The sequence below is a fragment of the Hippichthys cyanospilos genome, chromosome 18 (genome assembly GCF_059441005.1).
Source record: "Hippichthys cyanospilos isolate Australia breed blue-spotted pipefish chromosome 18, RoL_Hcya_1.0, whole genome shotgun sequence".
Taxonomy (NCBI): domain Eukaryota; kingdom Metazoa; phylum Chordata; class Actinopteri; order Syngnathiformes; family Syngnathidae; genus Hippichthys; species Hippichthys cyanospilos.
The window spans coordinates 4,227,820-4,242,505 of record NC_142386.1 but is presented as its reverse complement, the minus strand read 5'-3'; the positions used below and the strand labels follow the sequence as shown (position 1 = coordinate 4,242,505).

General features: G+C 42.5%; 1 protein-coding gene across 1 annotated transcript in view; it reads right to left on the bottom strand.

Moving 5' to 3' along the window:
* tiam1a (TIAM Rac1 associated GEF 1a) overlaps positions 1–9,806 on the bottom strand; it is a 36,831-nt gene extending 27,025 nt beyond the window's left edge. The window contains exon 1 of the mRNA XM_088440016.1: positions 9,718–9,806. The gene's annotated coding sequence lies outside the window, so the exon portion shown is untranslated. The remainder of the gene's footprint in view (positions 1–9,717) is intronic.
* Between the last annotated feature and the right edge of the window lie 4,880 nt (positions 9,807–14,686).

Sequence of the window (14,686 nt, the reverse complement as noted above, 5' to 3'; positions counted from 1 at the left end):
GGGAGGTGTAGGGGAGTCACAAATTGCCCCCGTCATGCTACTGTCGTCATAAACGCACTTCAAGCAGTTTTCATTTGCACGGGCGGGACCGGTGCGCGCGAGCAGAATAAGTAAGCGGTGCTTAGAAATGCATCATTGAAGGAAATATTGGGAGTGTTTAGGGTGAGAAATCAACATTGGAACATGGTTTAAAGTTCCAAAATGTTGACTTTTCATCTTACAGCCCCTTGAAGAAAATGGATGGATGTTTGATACACTGGAATAACAATGAAGCATTTTAATTGTGGCAATTTTGAGAATTTTTTTTATGCAGCCTGACTAATTACAACTTAAAGGCAGAAAAGCAAAATACTGTCTTTAATTCCAGTTCTTTTCAGCTGATTTGGTACAACCTGTTAAATGTGCTTCATCTAAACAACAAAAATTGAATTTTGACTGATCAAACTTGGTCTACTTTTTTAATTATTATTTATCAGTTGGTTTGATATACTTGGACACAACATTCAAACAAACTACTGGTACTTTGATCAATTCATGTGGTTACGTGAGGGGAAAAAGAACAATTGGCTTGAATTCTTATCATTCTTGTCAGATGATTCAACTACATAAGATGATTTTATAAATACACACCCAAGGCACTAACTACCTCATCTACACAACAATAGGAATATTTATTTTTATTTTTTATGATTGTTAATAGGGGATTGGACTACAATGTGACATTTGTGACAGTGAGACTTCGAAACACCTGGGTTAGGATTCTGTGTCGTTATTAGAGATAATTGAGGCCTTTGTTTGGGAAAATCAAACTCAAGAATGAATGCCAGGAGCCTTTTTTTTTTGCAACAATGCTTAGGAAATGCATGCTGTCAAACTGTCAGTGTGTCAGCACACTGACTGCAGATGAAATGCAAACAAATATTCTTATACGATGAAATTTTTCCCCAACATGCATACTCATTATTACTACTACTGTTGTGTCTTTTGCAGGCATGCTACTCGGTGTACAATACTGGCTTTCTTAAAAGAACTGTTCCCAATGTGAATCACTCCTCTAAAATGACTTTTCACTCCACCCACAGCCATAAATCATCATCACAGAGAGGTGTGTATGACTAAGTGCCGTCGCCTCCTGGAACAACAACAACAACTTGAACCATCTGTGAAAAATGAGAAATTTTGTCTTGCTTTGATGTGCTGGATGTTCTGCTAAATGTTTGTCTTTAGGAAAAGCTTGCCAACCGGGCTGCTACTACACACATAAAGAGACTGTTTTTGGAATGATTTTGGCTCTACCATAGCAAGGAAGACAAATGCTCGACAATCTTACGTCTTGTCAGATTGACTTTATGAGTAAGGTGTGTTGAGAGTGGATTTGTCCCAAAAATCGCGCAGACAATCTTAAATAAAGAGCTAACAATGTGTTGTCGTCTGGTTCAGAATTTGAAAAGTACTCCTAAAAACACTCCTGAACCTGCGGTAACATGAGATCTTGGCAACTTGAGAGATTTCCCCGGACCTCTGGGTGCACCCTTGGGTCATGTTTGCCCCCGCGAAACCCCCAAATCCACTAGCATCCGGAAAAGCGGAGGGAGCCGTGCACTCACTTTGTTCTCAACCTGCTGAACAACTGTATCATACGTGAAGGCCGGAAGCTGCTTCTGAACCTGCAAACCAGAACCTGTGGTCCTAATAACAGTTCTGAGCTCACTGAAATATGAAACCTTGGCAGGTTGACTGATGTCCTCTGACCTCCACGTGCACCCTTTGGCCACTTTGCTCCCACAAAAACACAAAAGAAAAACAAAAAAAACCCTCCACTGACATCATCTCTTGGGCTTAACTTGCCTTTGGGCCTTTCCTGCACCTTTGACATTCCTCACAGTTAACTCCCCCACCTATCACTGCCGATTAAAGCAAGTGGCTGAGCTTGGCGCTCTCTCAGACGTCGAGCAGGAATTCTTGAATAGAACACAACTGGGATTTGGGAAGCAGCTTCAGCAACCTTGAGTTGAAATTCAAGATCAGACACGCATTTAGGCTTTCCTAGAACAAGGTACATGAGCACTAGTTCTACCTTAGCGTAGCATACTGACACTGTATGTACGTCAAGTAGGCTCCACACCCACAGGCTGTCTGAGACATCACTGGTCGGGTTTCCCGAAAGGGAGATTAGTTTCTTATTCATCCTTTCGGGATCTGACGAGCCTTCACAAGCGCAAATCACCACCCCCCCGAATTCCTCACAGCCGCCGCTCCTGACACACAAACGGCATCCCTGCCGCTTAAATCAAACAGCATTTAAAGCTTCATTGGTCCGGCGTTGAGTGGCACAACAAAGCTTTTCGTTTCCACATTAAAAGTACAAAAACACTAGGCGGGAGTAGGGATTACCATCACAGAGTTTGAGATGCGCAAACGCTGCCAATCGCTGTGGAGAGCCAAGCCAATCTTACGGGAAATTTGACAGCCCGTCCTAAATCCCAATGGCATCGTTTCTGCACGCCATTTCGGTGCATGACACGTCATTGCAGCCATCCCCGTGTCATGTGGTGTTAAAAGCGCAAAATCCCCAGGAATAATGTGGCCATGCAGGACCCCTCACGTTGACTGTATCTGGTGGTGTGAGGGATCAACTGAGGTAGTGGTCTTTGGAGATCAAGCAAAAAAAGTGGAAAAGAGGTATAAAATGGCAACTTTTGGGGGTCAAAGCATCTGAGGATGATAAGTGTATGGCAGGGTTAGCGAACAGCCAATTCTTTCTACCCTGCTCCTCAAGTGGCACTAACCTCATTAAAGACGCTCCTCCATCTAACCGAGAGATTACGCCGCACGCTTCTCAGCGTACCCGAATGCCGTCTGTGCCACGGTACAGTTGGGGATTAACATAATTTAGAATCAAATCCCCTCAGGCGCAAGTGCCCCGCGTTGAACGAGGGGTGAAGGGACGTGTGCGGCTTACAATGCTTCGCTACCTCCGAAACCACAAACACCAAAGGTTTAAACCGCCGCTGAAGGTAGGAGTCACTGACTGGTCAGTTTCTGAGGTAGTAACGGAGGTAGGATGGAAACTGTAACTCCTGGATCGCGCCACCGCAACGACACAGCACACGCCAACCCACTCTTCCACGCAATGTGGAACCACTTTCATTCATTAACTAACGCAACGCAGCATGTGGAATCCAGGGGTAAGAATTTGAATACACTCTAAGCACCAACGCGGGAAAAAGTCATCCCATCAATCACTAGACTTCTGAGGTAGTACCAAAGGCGGAAAGCACAAACACAGAAAGGGACGACAAAAATATGAACGGTACAATGTAGCTATGTGAAAATTGTGTAAAGCACCAACACAAAACTGGGGTGATGGCGATCCACCTGTTTCCTTGCTTTCTGAGGAGCATCTGAAGTTTAACATCGATATGCGAAAAGGAATAGCGTGTCATGATGACATATGCGGACATGGAATAGGAAGACAAAGGTTTTGGATATAATATAGTCAAAGAGACAGGGAGAAAAAAGACGAAAAGGAAATAGTGGATTCCCTCTAGGCTCTGCGAAAGTACACACAGTAACAGCCATGTGCTATTTTGTTGGATTTTGCGTGAAAAACAAGGTGAAGAATCTCACTCACTAAACTTGTTGAGAGTCAGACATATTATATTCCAGCCTGTTTTCAAAGGTGTGAGCCAATCCCCACAAATCCACATGAGTTTAACCCCCCTACAGTCGCCAGCCAGACAGGTGGCCATGTCAGCAAATTGTGGGGTAATACCTCCTGTTCTGCTCGGTGTCCTCTGAAGAGTAGGCAAAATAACAGGGAAGGCTGAGTGGGCGAGAGCGCGCTATAAGAGGTTTTTAGGCAAAAGATGGACATGATGGATGCGGTGCGGGGGGATGGATTGTGCTGATGGACTGATGAGAGGCTGTTAGAGGAAGGGGATGAAGTTGTGGGTGCGCAGGTAGACTAATGAATGATGAGTGGGGGAAGGGGATCCGTGAATAATAGGGTCAGGGGGGCGTGGTTTTTGTCAGTAGTGGTTACGCTAGTGACTGCGAAAACAATGAGTAGTATATACTGCAGCGTGTTTACGTGTCGCTTATCAGTGTATTCAACAACACTGCAGCTCTGCTTAGGTTTTAAAGAAAACTGCTGTTGCTGGTAGTGAAAGGAAAACTCAAATATTAAGTGGGATTTGTGCATGGTAAGAACATAATCTGGAGGGAGAGGAGCGATTTGTTGAAATGTGAGCTAACTGGATATAACAAGGCAACACTGTTAGCGCTCAGTGAATGTGGCAAAAACTGCTGAGGCTCAGCCAAAAAAAAAAAAAAAAAAAAAACTTTCCAGCTGGAGAAAGCCCACCACACTTTGGCATGGTCAGCGAAGACAAGGTGGGAGGATTAGAGAGGGACTGAAAGGAAGTTGACGTCAACAACAATAACAATAAGCTTTGGTGTAAGATACTAGTGGATTTCACATCTATGCATCACGCCAAACAACTGTTGGATGACACAGGCTGGGAAAGTTGAACTCTGGCGTCACGCAACAACCAAGAGCTAATAGTAGTGCAGTTTGGAGGTTTCCTCAAAACCTAACCACATCAAAAACAGAAACAGGGTGCGGGGCGGCCCAGCTCAAGTTCCCTTATTTGTCATTAGTTGCCAAAATTGGAGCATATATAGCATATCAAATTTCAAACAGGGTGTTACAAAATACTGGAAAGAAAAAAATACATACAGAACTGAAATGCAGAGGTAAAAATGTAAGAATTTATAATTAAGTTATTATTATCTCCCAAAAATTAAAACTCATGGTTTGTGCACTGTATATGGTGCACCGTGTTATAAGGCACACTGCCAGCTTTTGAGAAAATAGAAGGTGTTTAGGTGCACCTTATAGTGCGGAAAATATGGTAGTGGGTACAGACACGGAACATGGGGCTGGCCTGCGAAATCTCCAGGTTTTGAGGTATTATCACAAACTTAAGAGAAGCCCCTTTTCTTATTTCACTATTTAGTTTTATGAATTTCGACACAGACCTCAAAATCTAAAACGTCGGCGGTGTGAAATGGAATGAAGGCATCTGTTAATACATTTCTGATACAAGTGCGTGTAAACTTTGTGAAAGAGGGGCTCTCTGTTATCTGCAACAAAGCAGGTAGCATTTGGCAGTAAAAGAGACATCTAAGGGATGGAAGGGAGCAGAGGGAGGATGGGGGGGGGGGGGGGGGGGGTTATCTTCGCACGTCCCCGCACCTGAGTCAACACAGCGCTCTCAAACAAATTGAAACCGAGACAGAGGACAATGCCCCGCGACGGCGAGGAACTCTTGGCGAGAATGTTGCAGACAAACGCCATCCGACTGGAAAGACCTGAACACAAGTCAGCCAACTTAATGAGGTATTCTTAACCTACTGATGCCAGCGCTGCCATTTTTTTTTTTTTTTTTTTAAGAAAGGGGAATGTGAGAACACCCGCGTTCCAGCCGCCCTCCTTGGTTTTCGCCGCACATCTGCCGCTTTTGTTTTGGTTTGTACGTTTACAGGGCGTGGTAGTCAGGTGCAGCCAAATGGGGCGCATCTACGCCCAAGATCATTGTGATACCAGTTCTACCAAATACTGTAAAAAATTGTTTACAATAAACTCTGGGCTGGGTTTCTGCCTTCCAGATGTCATCTGAATATGATCCCACTTTCGCTCACAGTTGCTATGCTTGTATTGGTTCGTGACAGAGCTTTGACACAATACACAGTGGATCGTTTTCTGACTTTCAGCCTGTGGCTAAGCAAATAGTACCTTGTGATTATTCACTCATTCATGAGGTTTCATATGCTACCTTTCCTGCCAATTCCAGCTTGCATTCACCGATAGAGCCCTCAACAAAGTCAATGTAACGTACATATTTATAGTTTATATTTCGATTTCTTACAACTGCATTTTATAACGGAGGAAGAGCTCATGGTGAAAATGGAGAAGGACTTCGTAATAGAACAGTTCTAACAACTTTTTCGAGTTCTGATTGGAAAGTCAAAGTCAGCAACTAGATGTCTTGGTTCAACACTTCACTATATATAGCAAGCATGAAAGGTCGGCCTTTTAAAGACGTCTTGGGACCAAAAGAAAAGTGGACGAAGTTGGATCCAGGTCAGTGGGTCCATTTCCTGGTAGAGCGCACACACGCTCACTTTTCTCGTCATTATGAATGGAGCTCAGCCTCTCGCTGCATTAGTGACCTGCATGAGCTTGATGCGACAATGACACTGAGTGCAGGGCCTCGAGTGTGGGAGACAAAGGCACTGTGACCCTATATACACACACATTAAAATAAGCACAACACACACGTGCCTAAAAGGCAAACTACACGGCGGTATCAAACAACACCGGAATGAATAAAAAGGCAACACGCCAAGCTGAGCCTTCATCACAGGTTTTAGAGCAGCGCCTCACATCACTTTCAGGTCAACAGGCTGAGAGCCACAATGCCAATGCGGCGTGTAAGGCACAGAGGAGAAGACCAATGCCCCTTTCACACTTACAGTTTTCCTGGTGGGGGACGTGAAAGTCAGCCACGGAGAGCATACAGTTGCACACCACCTGTTATGAATTCAGGCTAGCATCTGGCTATTACGTTGGCTAAACGTTTCGGGCTAACTTCACACCTTCACCCGGCTTTCACACAGCCATCATCCCGCCTCTGAAAGTAACAAGCATACCAGGAAATTAACTATCTATTCACGTCGATACCTTTCACACATAGCAGCCACAGCAGTGAAATAACAGGGACCAGAAGAAATAGTGTTAAACCTCACACCTTGGCCCAGCAGATATAATCTTAGAAAATGATTCTCAGACTTCATTCTAAACCTCCACCCCTGGTTCGCATGCTGCGCAGCACACACACACAAGCACGCACTCATACACATTCACACACGCATGCAAACACACACATAACACACACATTGCCTGCACATATACAGTAAGAACAGTAATCAGTGTCAAAATTATGGAAATTAGGCCTCAAAAGATGAAAGTAGAATGCACACACCTCAGCTAACAGGAGGACACACAAGTGCGTTGTAAGAGAACACTTATTAAAGATCGTGCGCGGACACATAGGCCTGTCACGCTGACAGAGGGATGGACAAAAATGGAGGAGGGAAGGAAGGAAGAGGGGGAAAAAAAGGAGGGCAAAAGTCCATAGTCATCTGGAGCAGACAAAAGAGAGGAAATGAATAAAGGAGCGCACCCCTCCACTCCTCCCTTCTCCATCACTCCTCATTTCAAGTCATGTGTGCACTAGCAGAGCAGCAACCTGTGCGACCGGACTGGTGGCATCGCAAAAAGAAGACCGAGCGCGTACGTCAGCTTGCATGAGGTGTGTGTAGCGCAATACTTCTCCCACACACATCTTGTACAAACCTGTTAAGATCATGTGGAGTAGTTACCACCTCATCTGTCTGTCTGCCCATCTACCAAAACATTAAATCATCAATTATAGCAAATCTGTAGCTATGCCTGGCTCTACATGCAGTATTTTCCCTCCATCATAGGAGTTCTATGTATCCAGCCATCTATCATCTACTGTTGCCTTCAACTAAAACATTAAGTATCAACTGTATCTGTCGAGCTGTCATGTAACTGTATAACGCGTAGCCATGTATCCGAACAATCATATCCTATCTACGTCTACAAACACGGCGATTCCCGCCATAACGAACATACAGTACACACATTCCACCGCATCACCGCCATGGACTCTGCCAAGCATGCAATCTGGAGGACGCACGCACAAATGCATACAGCACAAACACTGCTTGGTTGCATGTGTGTAGATGCGCACACTGTGAGTTGTGGGTGCAAGCTTTATATTTGGTTAGGGAGAGAAAAAAGGCTGGAAAGACGAGTTCAACTTCCTATCTTCCGATATGGCACATTTACAATAAACCGTTGTAATACTTGAAATTTGCCATTCGTGTTGTTTTCATTTGAAGGCATCACTACAATAAGCGAACGACTGCTGACTGAGTGTTTTAAAAACAGCAAACGTTTATTTAATGAGAATCTCAGCCGCCTATTGTAATATAAAACGGACAAATCATTGGCGAATTATTGATCTGTTAAGAGGCAAAAGCACCTGAAGGCATCGTCCTCTATATCCACTTAAACAAGCTCATTTACTGTATTCATACGTATTATATAGGTGACTTAGCAGCAAAGGCAACGTATCAAAGTGGGTCACTCACTACACACACGCACACACACACGTGCGCCACAGGGCATGCCTCCTCAAACCCCATCCCATCCCCCCTTCACACACACACACACTATATTAGCTTTACAGTACGCACACAGAACACATGGTTTTGTGACTGTGCACACACCCACCCGCCCACACTTATACACATTGACAGGGATAATCAGAGTGTACTAGATAATGGCTTCTTTGCCTCCGTTCCGCAGCCCCGGGCTTCAGCTAAGTCGAAAAACAAAGTACACACATCCACGCACACTTTTAGACACACACATAGCAGTTTATCCACCACTACAAATTCTTCCACGGGTCACCTCTTTTGAAACACACCGCTGCGGAATGACCGGGAAGTTACAATTTCAATATAAACACACCGGATAGTAAAGTTAACAGTTAAAGTTGACCTTATATCCTGGCGCATAAAAACTGTTCAAAAGGGAGTCTTTATGACATTTCCTGGAGCGTTTGCATGAAATAGTGAAAGGGTAGATGGCACAAGTGATCAAAAAGTGTCTAAAACTTTATATTATAGAAACCTTTAGTGATTCTTTGCAGGGGATAAAGAATATATGATGGTGAGTGTTGTTACAAAATCATTCCATGTGTATTGTTTTATCATTCATACTTGACAATCCATTTCTGAAAGTGAAATACCACGGCTACCGAGATGCGGTTTTAGCCAACGATGGGGTTTCCCATTTTGTCAACATTAAGCCAGGGGTGAATATGCGCTTTGTTTTAAGTACCTAGTATGTAATTCTCAACTGGGAGTGGCAATGAACTCCTGTTTTTTAAGATTTGTTCATTCAATCTGATGCTTGTTGAGATGTGAGTTGAGTCTCTGCCACAACATAGCACTTGTAACTTATAGCAATATTTACCAATATATTTTCAGTTCAATATGAAGATTGGGATTTTTTTTTTTGAGCAGACGTACATAATATAAGTATAAGCAACAATTTGCAAAAATCCACTTCTGCTACCAAATTGTACTTAGTTGATGCCAAATCACAACTCACCATTTTGGAGGACCTAACTGAGCTTTGAAAGCACCCCACTATAAAACGTGATATACACTAGGATTGACACGTTTTTTTTTTACATTTGTGTAGGAGCATATGTGCACTCTAATTCATTCAATTCACCATCTTCAGCGCAAGTAAGCTTTGAACTGACGCTAGAACACGCAAAGTGCATCAGCGGGGCTGTCAGTCAGCCATGCTGGCGGTTAGTTGTTATCTTACGCCGCATGTGTATGTGCGCCACTTTTGAAAATGAATCATTGATAAACGCTCGGCCCACTGAGCGCGCACGTAAATAAATAAGTAGTGACGCTCGAGCCTTTAGATCGGGATTATCCCACACGCATAACACACGTGGGCTCACGTAACACATGAACACACACGCGTGAAATCCCTCCCAAAAGCAGTTGGAAATAAAAATATCAAGCATGCGGCCGTACCTCGGTGCGATGATTCCTCAAGATGGGAGAATCCAGACGTTAGTCCTGCACACATGAAAGCGCACACATGCTGCCTCCTTGCATGCCCAGACCAGACTGAGAGCTGTGTGTAGAGGAAAAGAGAGAGGGGGGTGTGTTTGTGTGTGTGTGTGTGTGGATGGGAGCCCGCCTACCCGCACACAAAAAATACGCGCACTCTCCTTCCTTCACAGTACAGTGCCAGCGTGTGTATGCCTGCATGTGTCTGTCCTCCCGTTAATTATTACATCGCTATAACTCAGTTACAAAGGTAAGTGCAAGAATTGTATATCTTACCAGAATGTATGCAAATTACAGTAAGTCAATCATAACTGAATTACAAATGCTATTCATTGCAACACAAAACGTAAATTGGATGTAAATGAGTACTTATCAATACAAAACCTTTCAAAAGGGAAATACCTGGCACAAACGAAAATGCTGTGGAGCAAGGCAGCTCTATATAACGTACTGAAGATAAGAACTAATATCAACTAGTATGTTATACACAGTCACAAGTGGGATAAACAAACTCATTTTGGTCATATGATCATAAGTGACAATATTCGTATGAATAAAGAACAACTTACAGACACTCGTGGGACAGATTTCACAGAGAGGCAGACAACGTAGATGTCAAACGTCCTTCCTCACTACAAAATGTAATATCAACAACGGCCAGAGGTGGCACCAAAAAACAAAGATCAAGTCAAATAAGCACAGATCTATAACTGTTAAAGGATCAACTAAATCAATTCCAAAACATTATTATTTTGGGGGGACCACTTGATCCAAGGACCAGTGGTTGGGGAGCTCTGGTGTGGGGGTATTTTTACCAACCACTGCAGAGCCAAGACACACAATTTACAATAGAAAAATTTCATGGCTAACCTCACATCAAAAAGTACAATGGAGCTTTGAGATGTCAGGTGATTGTGTTTCGTGATCCCACTTCCAAGATACGTTCAGAAACCAAGCTTCTGCATCGAACGTTCGGATGAGAAAATGTTGTGGCCACGAACGTGAAGGACGTTTTTCTTCCGTCAAGTTTGCACAAACGCAGCGACTGTTTCGTGGAGCACGAACACTTCTGCGCTCCCCTGACACGACCCTCGGCGGGGGTCCGGCTGTAACAGGAAGTGGCCGACCGAGCAGGATGAAGCGGGGCTTAGAAGACCGGTTCCCACAGCACTAGCCAAACACTGCGTTATTGGCTTGTAATAGAATTACGCATGGGGTGGCGTGGAAGCGATTTAGAGGATTAAAGGCCGCGATGGCGTGCCGCGACAAGCTGCGACGCTGAAGGCACAGGTGGAGGATCGTTATATAAGCGCGGACGCCGGGCAGACGCGATGACGTGTTTCTGTTCGCATTGTCTGGGGTTTTCATCCTATCGTGCCACACCTGAGACCAGCCCCCGCCTGTGTCACTTATGATTAGGCAGGTCAACATGCCAATATGCAATTTTCCAAACATTTGTGGATTACAGTCATTCATGATGACATCAAAAATATCTTACGCTGAAAAATATTTTTCAAAAGTCCTCATCATATACTGCTAATTTAAAAAAAAAAAAAAAAACTACGCCAAAGGAAAAACAACCAATCACAGACAGATGATTATTTTCTTTGAATTTTTTGAAGAGTGGATTATTTCTCATCATTCTGTTTATGTGCATGATGCCGTTACTGTACCGTAAATACTGTGTATATAAGATCTATTCTGCGCATCAGCAATCATGGTAGGTTATAGGCGCAATGGACTATCTGGTCACTCAGTTTCCTCACCAGCTTTTCCAGATAAAATCCTAATCAGCCGCCATGCGAGTCTGCAAAACGCATAATGAATGTATTTATATACTGCCAGGTCAAGCAAGAAAACACACATGCGCGCTTGCCTTCTCGTATGACACGGCGACTTGCTGAATTCCGCTTTTGCCCTGGGTCATGTCAGCTAATCCCTGTCTGGCCAACTTATATTTTCCATTAGCGACAAACACCGCCATGCATTCTAATGTGGAGGTAATACAGACACTGCGCTGCTCATTCTCCGCTTCCTGCCTGAAGACAATGTGGTCAGACGCAAAAAGGCCGATGGAAAAAAAACAAAAACGGACTTTATTTTTTTAACTTTGCGCTTTTTCAAGGCTCCAAACCAACAATCCTATATTGTAACCTTTTATTGTTTCAAGTTGAAAGCGATGTCATGGAAACATTGTTTTGTATTAAGACAAACTATGTTATACTAGCCAATGGACCACTGAGCCTGCTCACCAGATGACCTTAGTAAATTCGTAAAATATTTAAATAAAAGCTACGAGGAGAAAAAAAATGACATAAGAAATAACTTTCAAAGGTGCCACAACTACATGGAGTTTTCGGTACGTCCTTGAAGTAAAAAAAATTCAGAGTTAGACACCTCCTTGAAAATTAGTGTTGCTCCCCTCAAAAACAAACTTCTACTGACCTCGAGAAATGACCTAGGATCTAATTTTAGACAACAGTTCCCTCTGTCCCAAATAAACTCTTAGTTCTAGGGTATTAAGTCCCTGCGGTCAAAATGTCTTATTAAAGGCCGTGACTTGAAATAAAAAAAAAATAAAAGTGCCATATGTGATGTACCAGCTGCTCTTTTTGCAAACATTATGCTAACCTACCATCTTAGCACAAGGTCATACAACACACACGTCTGCTGCCTGCAGCTACTCATGAATAATCACGAGGAACCGGTTAGCTCATTAAAAGACTTTCGCTAACCAGGAATCCTGCAATCAGTTGAGCCATGCGAACACGCAGACAAAACAAAGACAAATTGTAATCACGTATTCCATACATACTCTAATTGATTTCATATATTCTACAAATCAATGCAATTCTTCTGCATTCATTTCGTCTGCTATTTTACATAATATTGTTGAAAATATCTTGGCAACAAATCTATTGGTAAGATGCATTTGAGTAAGCCGGTTATGTTAAAAACAGGCAGCCACAAAAGTAACTTTGTGAGTCATTTCAACCAATCAGCTTAGACAACTCATAACCTAATTTGTGCATCACTAAAGGCTCAAAGGACAAAAACAAAATATTATGAAACTAAGGTGTTTTAAAGCCTATATGTGATATGTTGGAAACTGAGCATCGTGTTGCAATAATGAGTCACTTCATATGCAATATATCCATATACCGATATTATCGCCCGGACCTAAATAAGGCTTGTAAATCAGTTATCCTTAATTTTGAATGTCATTTAGTAACGCATGTCAGAATTTGTCATGAAGCCCTTTATTTTGTCCAGTATATAATCGAATCCCTTCTGTGTAATCTTGGTCCAATTCTAACGAATTATAACAAGTACTCTCCTAGACATGTCTTTGTTTTTGTTAATTAATAAATAATCCAAATGAACTGCGTGCCGGAAGTTGCTTCTGGGTCCGACGACACCGCATCACGACAAAATAAATAAATAAATAAATAAAACTAAGCACACTGCTCATTCAATCCCGCCGTGGAAGGACATGGAAGGACATGGAGGAGGCGGGGCAAGCAGGAACGTTTGCTTTCACCCTCAATTAGCATGTGGTTCTTCTCATTGCTCCACTTTCTGACAAATTTGCTCTATGCAAACGTTTACAAGTAGTGTCAGCAAATTGCGTTGGTGTGTGTGAAAGAGAGAGAGAGAGAGAGAGCAAGAGAGAGAGAGCAAGAGAGAGAGAGAGAGGGAGGCCGGTATCTAAGCTTCTTCGAATGACACAGATAAAACTCCACTCCGAGAATGCTAATGCACGCACACTGTAGTGTTCTGACCTCGTCACAAACAACGCTGCCTCACTCACACACATACGCGCTCCACATATAAAGCCAACATCCCCACAGCATCCCAACATCTGTTAGCAAGTGCTAATTTAAGTCAAAGGATCTTAGCTGGTGTCATCCGCGTGCTCACTCGCTTCTAAACAAGTCAAAGCAAGAAAAAGCCTTGTCCTATTTTTCAACATAAATATAGACTTACAGTAATTATGTGTGAAAAGTGCATCGTAAAGGAGTCGCAAATGAAACAACAGAATTAATCATCATGACACTTATGTCCGCCTTGAGCACACTGTGGGGAGGAGGAGAACAGCGACATGTGCAAAGACCACTTAAAGGCACGTTATTAAAAAAAAAAAAGACATGGTTAATGTCAAATTTGACATTAAAGTTAATAATGTGATAAAATTATATGGCATTAATTCGTCTGCGTCAAGCACAAATTGGGGAGGACCACACCTACATGCCGAACAATAACATATTGAATGGTTAACGTTTAATCAAACGTCACAAAATGATTTATGAAAAGTTCATTACAGAGGGCATTGTTAGGATCGCGCAAATTAAAAAACAGAGTTAACCTTGTCATTTACATCCGCGTTTAGGCACAAGATGCATGCATAAATTGCATTGCGCAATTATAAATAGATTAAAAGGAAAAATCAAATTATGGTAATAATGCAACTCATTTATCTCAGTTGATCACATACTGAGGAGGAGCATTTAACGGGCCCTTTTAAGTGTAATAACAACGGAAGCCAAAATAAAACCAACAAAAGTCTTATCTAGAAAATCAATTGGGAATATATACCAATAAATACCATATCTTCAATGCAAGAAAAAAATATATTAATCAAGAAGAATCATTTCCTCCATTTGGGGGCTAAATCTCCACATTTAAACTTATTATAGGGGAAGTCAAGTCAAAAATATTTTTTTTTTTTATAAAATGTTATACATTGTTCCATTCTCAACACCATATTCAAAAAAGGTTGAGAACGACTGATCTAACAAATGATAACTTTGTTCTCATAACATTCTGCATTTTTTTTTTTAAATTAAGCCAAGTAGTCTATTGCATCTACAAAGTCAGGAGTGCTGGGAAGCAGCTGAACACTTGACACTGAAGTGATAAATGTCACACA